At 37.5% G+C, this 15,695-nt stretch overlaps 1 long non-coding RNA gene across 1 annotated transcript; it reads left to right on the top strand.

Annotated features, from left to right (window-relative positions):
- Positions 1 to 955: 955 nt before the first annotated feature.
- LOC125752218 (uncharacterized) lies at positions 956 to 14,782 on the top strand. The gene is made up of 3 exons (XR_007401182.1): positions 956 to 1,003; positions 12,814 to 12,894; positions 14,146 to 14,782. It is a non-coding gene; the product is annotated as an uncharacterized LOC125752218 (long non-coding RNA).
- The last annotated feature ends 913 nt before the right edge of the window (positions 14,783 to 15,695 follow it).

Raw genomic sequence — 15,695 nt, 5'->3', positions numbered from 1 at the left:
ATCCTTTTACCTGGCTGAGATCTCTCTTAAGGTGAAAATGCTGTGATCTGTCTCCAATTTTTGTCTCTGGATATGCTTTTTTCTTATAGCAAAATTCTATTCTGAATGTCAGATGCTATTAACTTTTTCAGTGTTTTCATTAAATTGATTATTTTAAAAATTCTTATAAATGTAATTATGCTGTCTTTCATTGTTCACAAATTTTTGAATATTCAAACCCATCTGTCTTTTCCTTCATAGATGTTCTGAGTTTTCTATTTTCATCAGAAGACCATACATAACTCAAAATTATAAAAATGTTTCAATAATTTTATTTGGTTTCTTATTTTTTATGTTTAGTTCCATAAACCATATGAATTTTGGAATCTAACTTTATTATTTTCTACATGGATGACCACTTGCCACAATATTATTTACTGAATCCAAACTACTGATTGTATCACAAACTAAATTTTCACTATACATTGATCTGTTTCTAGATTTATTCCCCTCGGTCTGCCATCTCTTGGTTAGCAATAGGTGGGAACGTTCTGAGTCACTTTTTCTTCTAGTTTGAGGTTTTATCTTTTGCCTGTTACATTCCATTTCACTATATATGAATATGGATATGTATGTATTCATATAAATATGTCTGTATATCTGTATCAGTCTTGCAAAATTTCTATGCATTTTCCTTCATCTTGCTAGACTTAGAAGTGCTATTCAGATATTCCACTTGTTCTCACCTAGTATGAGTGACTTCTTTCTTTTCTTTTCACTATATTTGATAGTGTTTTGCTTCCCTGAATCTACATTTTGATGTCTGGCTATCTCACTTTTCTGTCACTTAATGGATGAAGATTGTGGAGGGAAAAACAATTGCTCAGCTAAGAAACGGCTGTATACTCAGCATCTCTGGACTCCATTTTCTCTTCTGTGATGTCACCCACTGTCCTGTTCTAGGGTTCTTTCACCTAGAGAGTGGAGAGATGTGAAACAGCCTTCCCCTCGACTTCACTTTAGAGTAAGTGGCAGAGACCTAAGGGCCCTAAAGCTAATGACTTTACTTAGAGACACGAAATCCACACTAGCCACTCTAGTTTATTCCTGTCAGTTTGTTCTATTTCATAACGAAAAAAACCCTCTGGTCAAGTTTCAACCAAGGAATGAATGCCTATCTGCCTTTGAGGTTGATGAAGGAGAAGAGGTGGACATATGGAGTAATATTATCTATATCTGAATCTTCAATCTGTCTCACTGATTTCCACCCCACCTGTCACTTCTGACTTTTGAATCTAGACGTTCTATGTGGTCTACTGGTTAATCAGCAATCTTCTGGGCCTATTTTAGTGTTTGATTTCCTTGACTTAGATTTATCATTAAATATTTACTTTGTTGGAGCCTCTGAATTGTTGTAGGTTTATACTTTTTTAAAAAAAATCCCTTACCATTATTTTTTTTAGAGAGAGAAGAGAGAGTACATGCGCATGTGACCTGGGGTGGGAACGGGCAGAGGGAGAGAGAATCCCAAGCAGGCTCCAAGCCCAGTGTGGAGCCAGATACAGGGCTAGGTCCTATGCCCTTGTGATCATGACCTGAGACAAAATCAAGAGTCAGACACTTAACCAACTGAGCCACCCAAGCACTCCCTTTAGCCATCATTTTAATGGAGTCTGTGGAAGAAGAGTAGATAAAAGTTTGTACTCGATACACCACCTAAATTAAAATTATTTCTGTCTGGTTTACATGTCTTCCAGCACTCTGAGGATGTGCATGTGTGTGTGTGTGATTTCAGGGGATGAATCTGAGGGAAGAATAATGTGTGCTCAATCTACATCTTAATCTAGTCTCTCTCCTAAAGACTTCTTTCATTGTAAAGTAACCCTCAAGACCTGTATTTCCATGAATATGTTTTAGTGAATATTAGATTGCAACAAACACTCTTTCTTAGCCTCAGTCTGGATTCCAATCCCAGTGTTTTCCAGACTGAGTAAGTATTGGAAGAAGACTCTAGCACTTCCAGCACCCTGAAAGTTATTTAGCTCATAACCAGTCAATGCAAGTTCCCGATAGAGTTGGCAGTACATAGTATAGATAACAACATCCCCAGCAGGTAGCACACATTCCAAATCTAACTTTCCCCTAAACCTTCTTTTCCCACAACAACATCACTGAAGAGCCCAGAACCCCATTTTCTTGGTGCTATCATGACATAAAAGCTTGGAAAAGCCACTGGTAGTAGTACCTTCTTTATTCTACTCTAACTAACCTATCCCAAATCAGGGCTTCATGCTGTACCCAAATGCCAAATAGGCCTTTCTAAAGCTAAAGGTAATGCTGACCCATCCATCTAGTTCCAATAGAAATAGATGTTATTTTTTAGCTAGGGTAAAATTTGTACAGAACCACAAAATACCCTGAATAACAAAAGCAATTTTGAGAAAGAGGAAAGTTGGAGGCATTATGCCTCCTGATCTCAAACAATATCACAAAGCTACACTAATCCAAAGGTATGGTATTGGTGTAAAAACAGACACAAAAATCAATAGAACAGAAAGAAAGTCCAGAAAAAAACATACATATATATGGCCAATTAATTTACAGCAAAGGAAGCAAGAATATACAATGGAGAAAGGACAGTCTCTTCAATAAAGGGTTTTGGGAAAACTAGACAGCCACATGACAAAAGAATAAGACTGGGTCAATCTTACATCTTACACAAAAATCAACTCAAAATGAATTAAAGACTTTAATGTAAGACTTGAAATCATAAAAATTCTAGAAGAAAACATAGGTGGTAATCTCCTTGATATTGGTCTTGGCAATAATTTTTTGGATTTGACACCAAAAGCAAAGACAACAAAAGCAAAAATAAACAAATGGGACTACATCAAACTAAAAAGCTTCTGCACAGCAAAAGAACTTATCAACAAAATAAAAAGGTGACCTACTGAATGGGAGAAAATATTTCTAAATTATATACCTGAGAAGGGCTTAATATCAAAAATATATAAATAACTCATTCAACATAATAGGAAAAAAAAACAAACAATGCATTTTAAAAATGGGCTGAAGATAACACAAATGTGAGGAGCTTAGAGAGATGGCAGAGTAGGAGGATCCTGAATTTACTCTATCCCATGTTTACAACTAGATATCACGCATATCCAAGAAAATAAGTCAAAATCAACCTAAGAACTGACAGAACTAACTTAACAACTAAATATAGAGAAAAAACTACATCTGAAAGGTTGAGAAGGTCAGAAAAGTGAAGGGAGGCTGCCTGCAGCAGGGAGGGAGCTGTACACATGGAGAGGGCAGAGAAATGGGTGCTTGCACCAGGGAGCTTGCACAGGGAAGACTAATCCCCATAGCATTTAGCTTTAAAAACCAGAGGGGTTGAATTTCATGAGTTGGTATAACCAGTGGGACTTAGGGCCTGGAGCCTGACTCAGCACTGGGCAAGCAGACAGCTGGGTCACTGCCCTTAAAAAGATAGCAGCTTGTGCAGAGAGGCAACATAAAAAATGAAAGTTTACACAACAGTAGACAGATTTATTCATACTGATTTCAAAGCATATTGGAAGACTTCTCCAAAAATAAGGGAGCTGGCAGGTGCCACTTTCCTCCTCCCACCCTTCCCCTGCATAAACACAGGGCCATCTGCAAGAGGTGGGACTGCACTGACATTTGCTACCTAACCTGTTAGCAGTAAGCTCCACCCACAAGTTCTCCTGAGGACTCACACACTCCAAAGCCTGCTAGCCTCCGCCCAGGGCTCAGGAGTTTTGTTAAAGCCATCGGTAAGTGCCCCACACAGCCATCAGATGCACAGGTGCCATGTAGTGCCCAGCCACCAAGCCACATCCAGCCATTCACCCCAGTCACTGTGATGCAGTGGGCCTAGTTGAGCCCAGCACACTGTTCCCAGCCTCATCTCCCTGGCCATGTCCTCACACAGTCCTCAGCCACTACAGCACTTCAAGGGATCCAGCATAGGACTAGTAGCCCAGCATAAATGTTGCTAACACTGCCACCCTACTCCCAAGTTCCCCCATAGGTATGGCTCCTCAGACCCAGCTTGTTTGGGTCTCACTATCACCACAGAGAGCAAGCAGAGCCCACAATAGGCAGAGAGTCAGGGCAGATGACTATACTGAAAGGAAAACAGACTCAAATCCAGCAGCAGGGCATAAGTAACATGCATAGGATATTCTCCTAAAGTGCCAAGTTATGGTGAACAGGGGACACTGCATTGCAGAGCACTCCGGACCTCTTCTTCAAGGGCAGGAGATATAGCTTTCTTAACACAGAGAAACAGACACAGAAAGGCAGACAAAATGAGAAGACAGATAAATTTATCCCAAATGAAAGAAAAGGACAAGGCCACAGCCAGAGATAAAAGCAAAACAGATATAAGTAATATGCCTGATAGAGAATTTAAATCATTGATCATAAGGATACTAATTGGACTTGAAAAAAAAGAGTGGAGGACATCAGTGAGACACTTAATTCAGAGATAAGGGACAACATAGTAAACATAGTACTCAATAAATTAAATGAAAAACATGCTTGACAAAATAAACAGCAGGTTGAAAGAAGCAGAGGAATAAATTAATGACCTAGAAGACAGAGTAATAGAAAGTAATCAAGCTAAACAAAAGAGAGAAAGAAGAATTATGCAAAAGAAGGATAGACCTAGGGAAGTCAGGGGCTCCATCACACATAACAACATTCATATTACAGGAGTCCCATAAGAAGAGAGAGAAAAGGAGGTAGAAATTTTATTTTAAAAAATAATAGCTGAAAACTTCCTGACTCTTGGGAAGGAAACATATATCCAGACAGATCCAGGAGACACAAAGAACCCCCATCAAAAATCAACAAAAGCAGATCCATACCAAGATATATTGTAATTAAATCAGCAAAATATAGTGATAAAGAAAAAATTTAAAAGCAGTAAGATGAAAGAAGACAATAACATACAATGGAAAAGCCATAGGGCTAGCAGGGGATTTTCAGCAGAAACATGGCAAGCCAGAAGGGAGTAGCATGATATATTCAAAGTGCTGTATGGGAAAAATCTGCAGCCAAGAATATTCTATCCAGCAAGGCTATCATTAAGAATAGAATGAGAGATAAAGAGTTTCCCAGAAAGTATAAAGTTCATGACCACTAAACCAATCCTGCAAGAAATACTAAAGAGGACACTTTGAGTGGAAAGGGATGACCAAAAGTGACAGTACAAAGGAAGGAAACACAAAATCAGTAAAAATGAGTATTTCTGAAAAAATAAGTCAAGGAATTCACAAGATAAAAGGATGTAAAATATGACAACATTTATCAAAATGTGGGGAAGAGGTGAGTAAAGAAAATGTGGGGAAGAGAGGAGTAAAGAATAGGTTCAAATGTAAAAGACCATCAAGTTAGTACAGTTAATCAGGTTAATAATCAGAAGAGGTTATTTACAAGCCTAAGGGTAACAATAGATCAAAACGAATAATAAATATACAAAGAATAAAGAGAAAGAAATCCAAATATATCACTAAAGAAAATCAGCAAACCATGAAAGAGAGAAAGACCAGAAAAAAATCAGAGAAAATCTTCAGAGACAACAACAAAACAAAAATAAAATGACAATAAATACATATCTATCCATAATTACTTTGGATGTAAATGGACCAGATGCTATAATTAAAAGCCATAGGGTGACAGACTATAGTAAAAAAAACAAGACCCACTTATATGCTACCTATGAGAGACTCATTTTACATCTAAAGATACCTACAAATTGTAAGTGAAGGAAGTGAAAAGCATCTATTACAACATGAAAGCTGGAGTAGCAATACTTATATTGGACAAAATAGACTTTAAAACAAAGACCGTAACATGGGACAAAGAAGGACAATACATAAAAATAAAAGGGAAATTCCAATAAGAATATATAACAATTGTAAATATTTATACACCCAACACAGGACCACTAAAATACCTAAAACAATTAATAACAAACACAAAGAAACTAATCGATAATAATATAGTAATAGTAAAGGACTTTAACACCTCACTTACATCAATGGACAGGTCATCTAAACAGAAAATCAACAAGGAAACAATGCTTTAAATGACACTGGAATGGATGAATTTAACAGATAAATTCAGAACATTGCATCCTAAAACAGCAGAATATACATCCTTTTCAAATACACATGGAACATTCTCCAGAAAAGATCATGTTAGTCTGCAATACAAGCCTCAATAAATTCAAGAAGATCGAAGTCATATCATGCATCTTTTCTGACTGCAATGCTCTGAAATTAACTGTAAGAAAACTGTAAGAAACAACTGTAAAAAAATCAACTGTAAGAAAACACCACAAATACATGGAGGTTAAACAACATGCTACTAAACAATGAATGAGTCAACCAGGAAGTAAAATAAAACATTTAAAAAGTCCATGAAAAAAAGAGAAAATAAAGAAAAACAATGGTCCAAAGCCTTTGGGATGCAGCAAAAGCAATTCTAAGAGGAAAGTTCAGAGCAATACAGGACTACCTCAAGAAGCAATAAAAATCTCAAATAAATAACCAAGCCCCTAACACCAAAAGGAGCTAGAAAAAGAGCAACAACAAACCCTGAAACCAACAAAAGGAAGGAAATAATAAAAATTAAAGCAGAAATAAATGATATAAAGGACACAAACATAATGAATCGAAGGGGCACATGCACCCCAATATTTATAGCAGTGATGTCCACAATAGCCAAACTGTGGAAAGAGCCCAGATGTCCACTGACAGATGAATGGATAGAGAAGATGTGGTATACATATAAAATGGAATATTACTCAGACATCAAAAAGAATGAAATCTTGCCATTTGCAATGACTTGGGTGGAACTAGAGGGTATTATGCTAAGTGAAATAATTCAGAAAAAGACAAATACCATATGATTTCATTCATATGTGGAATATTAAGAAACAAAACATAATCAAAGAGGTGAGGGATGCCTGGGTGGCTCACTGGTTGAGCATCTGCCTTTAGCTCAGGTCATGATCCCAGGGTCTTAGAATCAAGCCCCACATCAGCCTCTCTGCAGGGAGCCTGCTTCTCCCTCTGTGTATGTCTCTGCCTGTCTCTCTATCTCTCATGAATAAATAAATAAAATCTTTTTTAAAAAGAGAGAGAGAGGTGAAAGACCTGCACTCTGAAAACCATAAAACACTGATGAAGAAATTGAAGATGACACAAAGAAAGGAAAGACATTCTATGCTCATGGATTGGAAGAATAAATGTTGTTAAAATGTCTATACTACCTATCCAAAACAATCGACACATGTAATGCAACCCTTATCAAAATACCAACAACTTTTTTCACAGAACTAGAATGAACAATCCTATAATTTGTATGGAACCACAAAAGGCCTCGAATAGCCAAAGCAATCCTGAGAAAGAAAAGTAAAGCTGGAGTCATCACAGTTCTGGACTTCAATCTATATTACAAAGCTGTAGTGATTAAGACAGTATGATAATGGCACAAAAACTGACACATAAATCAATGGAACAGAAGAGAAGGCCCAGTAATAAACTCACAACTATATGGTCAACTAATCTTCCACCAAGTAGGAAAGAATATCCAATGGAAAAGTCTCTTCAACAAATGATATTGGGAAAACCGGACAGCAATATGCAAAAGAAAGAAAATGAATTAAAGACCTAAGTGTGAGACCTGAAATCATAGAGCTCCTAAAATAAAACTTAGGTAGTAATCTCCTGGACATCAGCCTTAACAACATTTGTCTCCTCAGGAAAGGGAAATGAAAGCAAAAATAAACTGTTGAAATTAAATCAGGCTAACACCATCTCAGACAATTCTCCCATGATGACTGCTCTATGACCTTCTGAAGCCTTCTTGAGCACAACCTCATTCACATTCTTTCCTTTTTGCCTAACCACACACATAATCACTGTTAGGTACAATCTTGGGGCATAAGACTACCAGGAAAATGCTGTTTTTGTGGCTTTATGAAAACGCCATTGCCCTCCATTGAAGGAGAAGGAGAAGGAAAAGAGAAAACAACTAAGCCACAGGTGACCTCTTACCAGGGCTGGATATCCCATTGCCCAAGAGATTAGGAGTGGGGCCAAGGTTGCCTCTATGTGGCAACCATGGGGGCAGTCAGAGGTCCCACATAGAGCTCACAGTTTAGTGTTTGCAATAATAATAATAATAATAATAATAATAATAATAAGCAAAAATGTATGGTCTTAGTGGATACTGCAGCAGAAAGCACTCTCATTCATGGTAATCCAGAATGGTACTCAGGGACATTGGCAGCCATGAGTGGTGATGGAGGAAAAACCATAAGGGAAAAGCACATAGTACTGTACTTGGGAATAGGTAAAAGCCCATCTGCCTCTTATGAGATTTTTACTTTCCAAATACCTGAAAATATATCAGGCATAGATATTCTCTTGGGGAAAATTCTACAAACCTCTGTAGGAATTTCACCTTTGAGATAGGGTAATTAAAGCTTCCTAAGGGGAAATGCAAATGGAATCCTATGTTATTCCTTTTCCTGCACCAGGCAGTAAGTGTAATGCATTACCAGTTGCCAAGAGGATTTAAGGAAGGATCTGTCACTATATAGGAATTACTAAAAGTAAAAATAATCAGGCAAGCATAAAGTTCCTATAATAGCTTGTGTGTCTTGTGAAAAAACTGGACAGCACCTAGAGAATGACCACTGATTATGGAGAAGTGATTATGGTTGTTCCTGAAATACACTCTGCTGTCCCTAATATCACCCAAATCATTGAACAAATACTACATGGTTTTGGATTTAGCCAACATTTTATTTAGTATTCTTTTGCATCCTGAATCACAAGACCAATTCATTTTTGTATGGTGTGGTCCATAGTGGACATTCCAGGTGTTGCCACAAGTTTATTTACATAGCACCCCTATCTGCCATAGTATAATTGCCCATGGTTTGTCTTTATACCCACCCACCACCCGCAGTTAAGAGGTTTCCATTATATTGATGATGTGATGCTAAACTCTGAAGACTTGTCTCTATTATATATTACTTGAATGGCCTGATTTCATTTGAAAAAGTGAGGATGGGAAGTTTTTAGGGATTACTTGGTCAGGTAAGACACATCTTATATCAGGCTCTGTGATTGACTAGATCCAACAATTTCTCATTCCTAACACAGTGAAGCAACTATAAGTTTCAGGTGTACTGGTGTAGTAGTCAACCTTTATCCCACATCTAGCACAATGCCTGAACCCTCTATACCTTCTGGTAAAAAAGGGAACACAATGGCATTGAGTAGAACAACATCAAGCTGCCTTTGATCAAACTCAGATATCAGTTGTTCCAGCATAGACCTTAGGAACACTTTCATCTGGTATCCCCAAGACCCCAGATGACAGTTAAGTGGCCCTAAATATGACACCAGATGGAATAAGTTGGGCAATGTGGTAGACAGCATGGGAAGAGAACCCAATTGGACTTTTGGTCACAACTCTGGAAGGGAGCAGAGATATGATATTCTCCTACTGAGCAACAAGTTTGGGGGGGGTCTATAAGGCCCTTCAATAAATGTAGGCTTTAATGACCACTCTTTTGGTAATTGTCCAGACTGGGTTGCCTATAAAAGTATGGACAGCTAATATATTCACAAGACGCTAGTGCCATAGCACAAGCCCCTATATTACAAAAATGCTTACATAGAACCAGGGAGTATTCTCTCCATTAGTCCATTGGAAGCATGCTATTTTGGGGCCAGTGAAATATGAAATCTTTCATTCTTCCCCAGAACCTCCCATGGAGACCTCCTCACAAGTAAAGAAAGACGCATATCCTATTCCTGAAGATTCTTCAGTAGAGGGAATCTTTAATCATTGGACTGTGGTAGCAATCCAACCTCAGACTCTCTGGGTTGAAACTGGAGACCATAAAAGCAGCTAGTGGGCTGGATTAAGGGCTTACTGGATGTTGTGCATACTTAAACCTTGGCCCCTTAACTTCTGCAGTTAGCCTGTCTAGAAAGGTTTGACAACCTAGATGGCCCAAAAGTCTTGGGACAACTGCTAAGTTTTACAGAAGCCATTATGGAAAGCAGAATTATGGAAAGATATATGCCTCTCTTACTATTCTTCACGTCTCAGCACATTGACCTGTCTTACCTCCTGGGAATAGTGAGGCAGACACCCCAGCAAAGATCAGGGTTCTTAGACCTGTACAAAGTTCAGAACTGGCTTTATGGGTTCATAAGCACAGTGGACATCACAGTGCTAATATGGGTTGGAACACAGCAAAGGAAGCTGCATGCCCTTCCATATATTGACATCCTAGCAGCTGCCAGCAAGTACTTGATCTCCCTTCTGAAACTTAGAAGGATTTCACATATCACGGGATGCAATTGCTGTGCAATCCAATCATAAAATCTTAAAAAAAAAAGAGGGAAGCCACTAATGTCATCTTAATAGATGGAGAGGATCTCCCCAGAGAAGTACCTACTAAGCATTATTCTTTCATCCTTAGTCTGCTCCTCCTCTCTTTTTCTGGTGAAGGAAACCTTTCTCTGCAATGGGCACAGACCTATGTGCAATGAGATTCATGCTAGATATGTCATTTGCTCCTTTCATTTAAGTTACCTTTTTCAAAGTTATGCTGGTGGGTGTCACTCCTACAGGGAAATGATCTCAGGCCCACTTTGAGCCAGTGGTTGAAGCCAGTTTAGAACTGGAAACCACAATGCCAAAAAAATATTACTCATTCTGTTTTGTCATCAGTATAGATCTTTTTTCCTATTACTGTCTGTACTACTGCTCTGGCTTATCCCTTCAATACCATCTGGCAAAAAACCTGCCCAAAGAGACCCTTACTGATGACTCAGGGGACATCATGAAAGAGATAGGTGCATGAGATTGTAAGAGCCAGAATTGAGGGGTGCGGTGTGTGCACCAGATAATGCCATTTTGGACAAATCTGCCATGATGACCTGAAGCCTTCTGGAGCATACCCCTTTCTCCCCATCTTTTCTTTTTGTCCAACCATACATGTAATAACCCTTAAGCATACCCTTCACTCACAATATCCCTGATCAGCTCTGGAGATAGGACTACATTTCCTCCCAAGTGGTCTACCAGCACATACTCCCTGGCCTCTAGGGCTATAAAAGAGGTCTTATGGGAGACAGGGCTGCAGAGATCTACTTGTCTTGCAACCACTTGAGACATGACTTTTCTGTTCCTAAGTGTCTACTAAGCCATTTCTCATCAAGCTGGACTTGACAGCTTTTTTCTTTAGTCTTACTGTTCTTTTGATCTTTCAAGGTAGTTTTATAAATACTTTCATGGAATGGGACTATACCAAAATAAAAATCTTTCAGCACAGCAAAGAAAACTATCAACTAAACAAAAAGGCCATCTAATAAACAAGATATTTGCAAATTATATATTTCATAGGGAGTTACTATGTAAAATGCATAAAGAATTTATATAAGTCAACACATACAAGAAAAATCCAATTTAAAAATGAGCAGAGGACCTGAATAGACATGTCTGAAGAGGACATAGAGATGGCCAGGAGACATATGAAATGATGCCCAACATGACTAATCATCAGGGAATACAGATCAAAATCACAATGAGACATTACCTTACCCCTGTCCAAATGGCTAGTACCAAAAAGAAAGAATAACAAGTGCTGGCAAGGATGTGGAGCAAACGGAACCCTCACGCACTGTTGGTAAGAATGTATTGGTGCAGTCACTATGGAAAACAGTGTAGAGGTTCCTCAAAAAAATAAAAATATGATCCAGTAATTCCACTACTAGGTATTTACCCAAAGAAAATAAAAACACTAATTTGAAAAGATACCTGTACCCTTATGTTTATTACAGCATTACTTATAATATCCAAGATATGAAAACAACCAATGTCCATTGATAAATGAATGGATAAAGATGTGGTACACACACACACACACACACACACACACACACACTGGAAGATTACTCAGCCATAAAAAAGAATGAGATGTTGCCATTTGTAACAATATGGATGCACCTAGAAGGTATTATGCTAAGCGAAATAAGTCAGAGAAAGACAAATATCATATGAATTCACTTAAATGTAGAACCAGAAACAACTCCAAATGAAGAAATAAGCAGCAGCAACAACAAAACCCTTAGAGTCTTAAATACAGAGAAGAAACTGGTAATCACCAGGAAGGAGATGGGTGGAGGGATGGGAAAAATAGATAAAGGTCAAGAGATACAAACTTCCAGTTATAAAATAAATATATCACAAAGCTGAAAAGTATAGCATAGGGAATATAGTCAATAATGTTGTAATAACATGATAATAGATGGTGACTACACTTACCATGGTGAGCACTGAGTAATGCACAGAATAGCTGAATCAATATTTGTACACCTGAAACTAATACATTATTGTATTTTAATTATACTTCAATAAAAACTAAATGTATTACTTTCAATCTCATTTCCCCAAGATACAGGTCTTCCTTTAATTACGGGGGGATTACATCCAGATAAACTGACCATAAGTTGAAAATATTTTAAGTCAAAAGTGTGTTTAAAATGCCTAACACACAAGATACGATAGCTTAGCTTAATTGTGCTCAGAACATTTACATTAGCCCACAGTTAGGTAAAATCATCTAAAACAAAGCCTATTTTATAATAGAATTAAGTATCTCACATAATACACTGAATATTATACTAAGTGAAAAATAGAATAGGAGTTTTAGGAGTACAGAATTATTATAAATATATTAGTTGTTTACTCTTGTGATTACAGGACTGACTTGGATCTATGGCTTGCTGCTACCGCCCAGCATCACAAGGGAGTATCATGCTGCATTTAGCTCACCTGGAAAAGGTCAAAATTCAAATTCCAAATATAGTTCCTATTGAGTGGGTATTGCAAAGTCAAAAAAATCTTAAATCAACCATTGTAAGTTAAGGGCTGTCTGTAGTTGTTAATACTTTATTTTTTTTCTAATTTTTTTACACATTTTTAAACAAAATTGGAACCATTTTACACACATATACACACATATGTAAAAACTGCATTGTGCTCTTACAATACCTTAATATTATACCATGAATATCTTAAAATGTCATTAAATATGTTTGAAAGGTATTAATTAAAATTTTTTAATAACAACTGTAATTATGGAACTCAAAACAAAATAAAATTATGTGCATATTAAGAAGCCTCACCCCATTTTGATCTACCCACCTACCCACCACCATTCCCATCACCACCACCATCTTTACCACCATCACCACTGTTACTGCTACCATCATCACCAACCCCCTCTCTGCACTTTAGAGTAACCATTTCAGTAAGTGATTCTTTTACTTTGGGGCATGCGGGGTATTTTCAATATTTTTACCACCATAAACAGTATTTATGACAATTTTTTTACAGTATGGTCATGACTTGGCAGAGTTTCATGACATTTTATTCACTATATTCTATTTTTCTGCCAAATACCAAAGAAGAGATATATCCATTAATTTGTATTTTCATGTCTCATGACCAAAATCATGAAGCTAAAGTATTCCTTAGAATTAGTCTAGTTTAGTTCAATCCTCTCACTTAATGGAAGTAGGAGAGTGAAACACAGTGTGTGACTTGCCCAAGAATACATAGAGTTAGCAGGGAGACAGGGATAGAAACCAGGACAGTCTGGCTTCACTACCTGCTTCACCACTGCTCCCCAACCACCAAGACTGATTCTCTGGTAGGTATGACTGACTGGGATAGTATCCCCCCCTTCTCCCATCAATAGTCCCATATATCACTCTTCAGTCTACATGCTTGGTTGATGTAGACAACTTTCCCAGAAAGAAAGAATTCTTAAAGTGAAAAGTGCCTGCATTTCTCTGCTAGAACATCCTGGGTGAACCATCTTCAGGGTAAATATCAGGTACGTAAATAAGTAAGAAACAAAGTGAAAACTGAGAAAATAAGAAGGGAGATGTTTCCAAAGCTTCAGCATTTCCTCTAAGTCAGGCAGCAGAATCCAGCCAGCTGCAAAGGCAAGAGACAATCTATGAAACTGGATTCCACCTAAGCTCCTTGGACATCCTCCCTTTAATTGTTCTTTTTTTTTTTTTAAAGGCAATATGGAAAATTCCCTGGGACTTAGAAGCCTTTAATTCAGCAATATGTGTCTGAGAATTTATTTCCAGATAGTATACAGATAAGTGCACAACATGTATGTAAAATGATTTTCATTGCCTCCTTACTTATTATAATGAAAACTAGAAAATAAACTATATTTCCTCACTATAAGTCTTATTTGCCTCCATAGGTTCTCTCAGCCTTACCTATGCTTTAGACCCACTTTGCTTTCTTTACTTTAGCTATTGCCTATGGCTGACCTATTCTGCGTAGACCCATAAAAGTCCACCTGCTAAGACCAATCAGCCACATTCACAGTCTCTGGCTCTTTCTGACACTTCAAATGGAGAATTGCGCTACAGAATAGATCTGGCTTGGCAAGTAGCTGCCAAAGATGCTGAGTGATGAGCCAGCATGTGAGAGGGTAAACTTTCATGTGAGGAAAACTTTTACCAATGGAAAAGAAAAGAAAGGGAACTGGCAGTCAAATTCCTTCTCCCTTCCTCCAAAAACTGTTCTGAGGTATGATTTCGTATAGTCTTTCTGGGTATGTGTTGCATAATCAGACAAGTATACCTGTGGAGAAACAGGTCTTAAAAATTGAAGTCGTTGGGTGCCTGAGTGGTTCAGTTGGTTAAGCATCTGCCTTCAGCTCAGGTCATGATCCCGGGCTCCTGCTCAGCAGGGAGTTTGCTTCTCTCTTGCCCTCTACTCCTCTCCCCTGCTCATGCTCTCTCTCTCTCTCTCTCAAATAAATAAATAAAATGTTTTAAAAAAATTGAAGTCATCAACAGTAGCAACTCAAAATGATGATGTATCCCTATATTTGCTAATTTGGAAAGAGTTCCAAGTCATATTTTTGAAGGGACATTAACCCTCCAAAATGAACCTAGAAGGTATAATGCTAGGTTGTTTCTAGATAGTAAGATTTCAGACATTTCTTGTTCTATTTTTTAACCATCATGGATTATTATTACAGGTTTTTTTTAAAGATTGATTGATTGACTTATGAGAGAGAGAGCACAAGTGAGAAGAGGAACAGACAGAGAGAGAGAGGACAAGCAGACTCTAGGCTGAGCACAGGGGCTCAATCCTACAACTCTGAAATCATGACCTGAGATCATGACCTGACCCAAAACCACATATCCAGCACCCATCCAGATGAGCCACCCAGGTGCCCCTATTGTTATGGTTTTTATAAAAAGTATGCATTAAACTTGTAAAGAGAATAATTTCTGAGAGTATAATTTTTACACTAAAACATTAACAAAATTTTCAACACTATATAATTTGTTCTAATGAATAAATTTTAAGTATAAATATCTTATCAATGTTAAGTCTACATGGAAGTAACTTTTACATGTGTAAATAAATATATAATATATAAAGCAAACCATTTTGAATGGAACTTTTATCTAATCAATGTTTTAATTAGGCTATCTACTGATAAATCACTTTACTCAGTGTCCAGTTTCAGAAATGCCATTTAATAATTGTCTATTTATAAAGAACAACAGTTCTTTCATGACAGTCAAATATTTTTGGCT

The sequence above is a fragment of the Canis lupus genome, chromosome 12 (genome assembly GCF_003254725.2).
Source record: "Canis lupus dingo isolate Sandy chromosome 12, ASM325472v2, whole genome shotgun sequence".
Taxonomy (NCBI): domain Eukaryota; kingdom Metazoa; phylum Chordata; class Mammalia; order Carnivora; family Canidae; genus Canis; species Canis lupus.
Note: the sequence above shows the minus strand (reverse complement) of the source record. Positions and strands in the feature narration are given on the sequence as shown.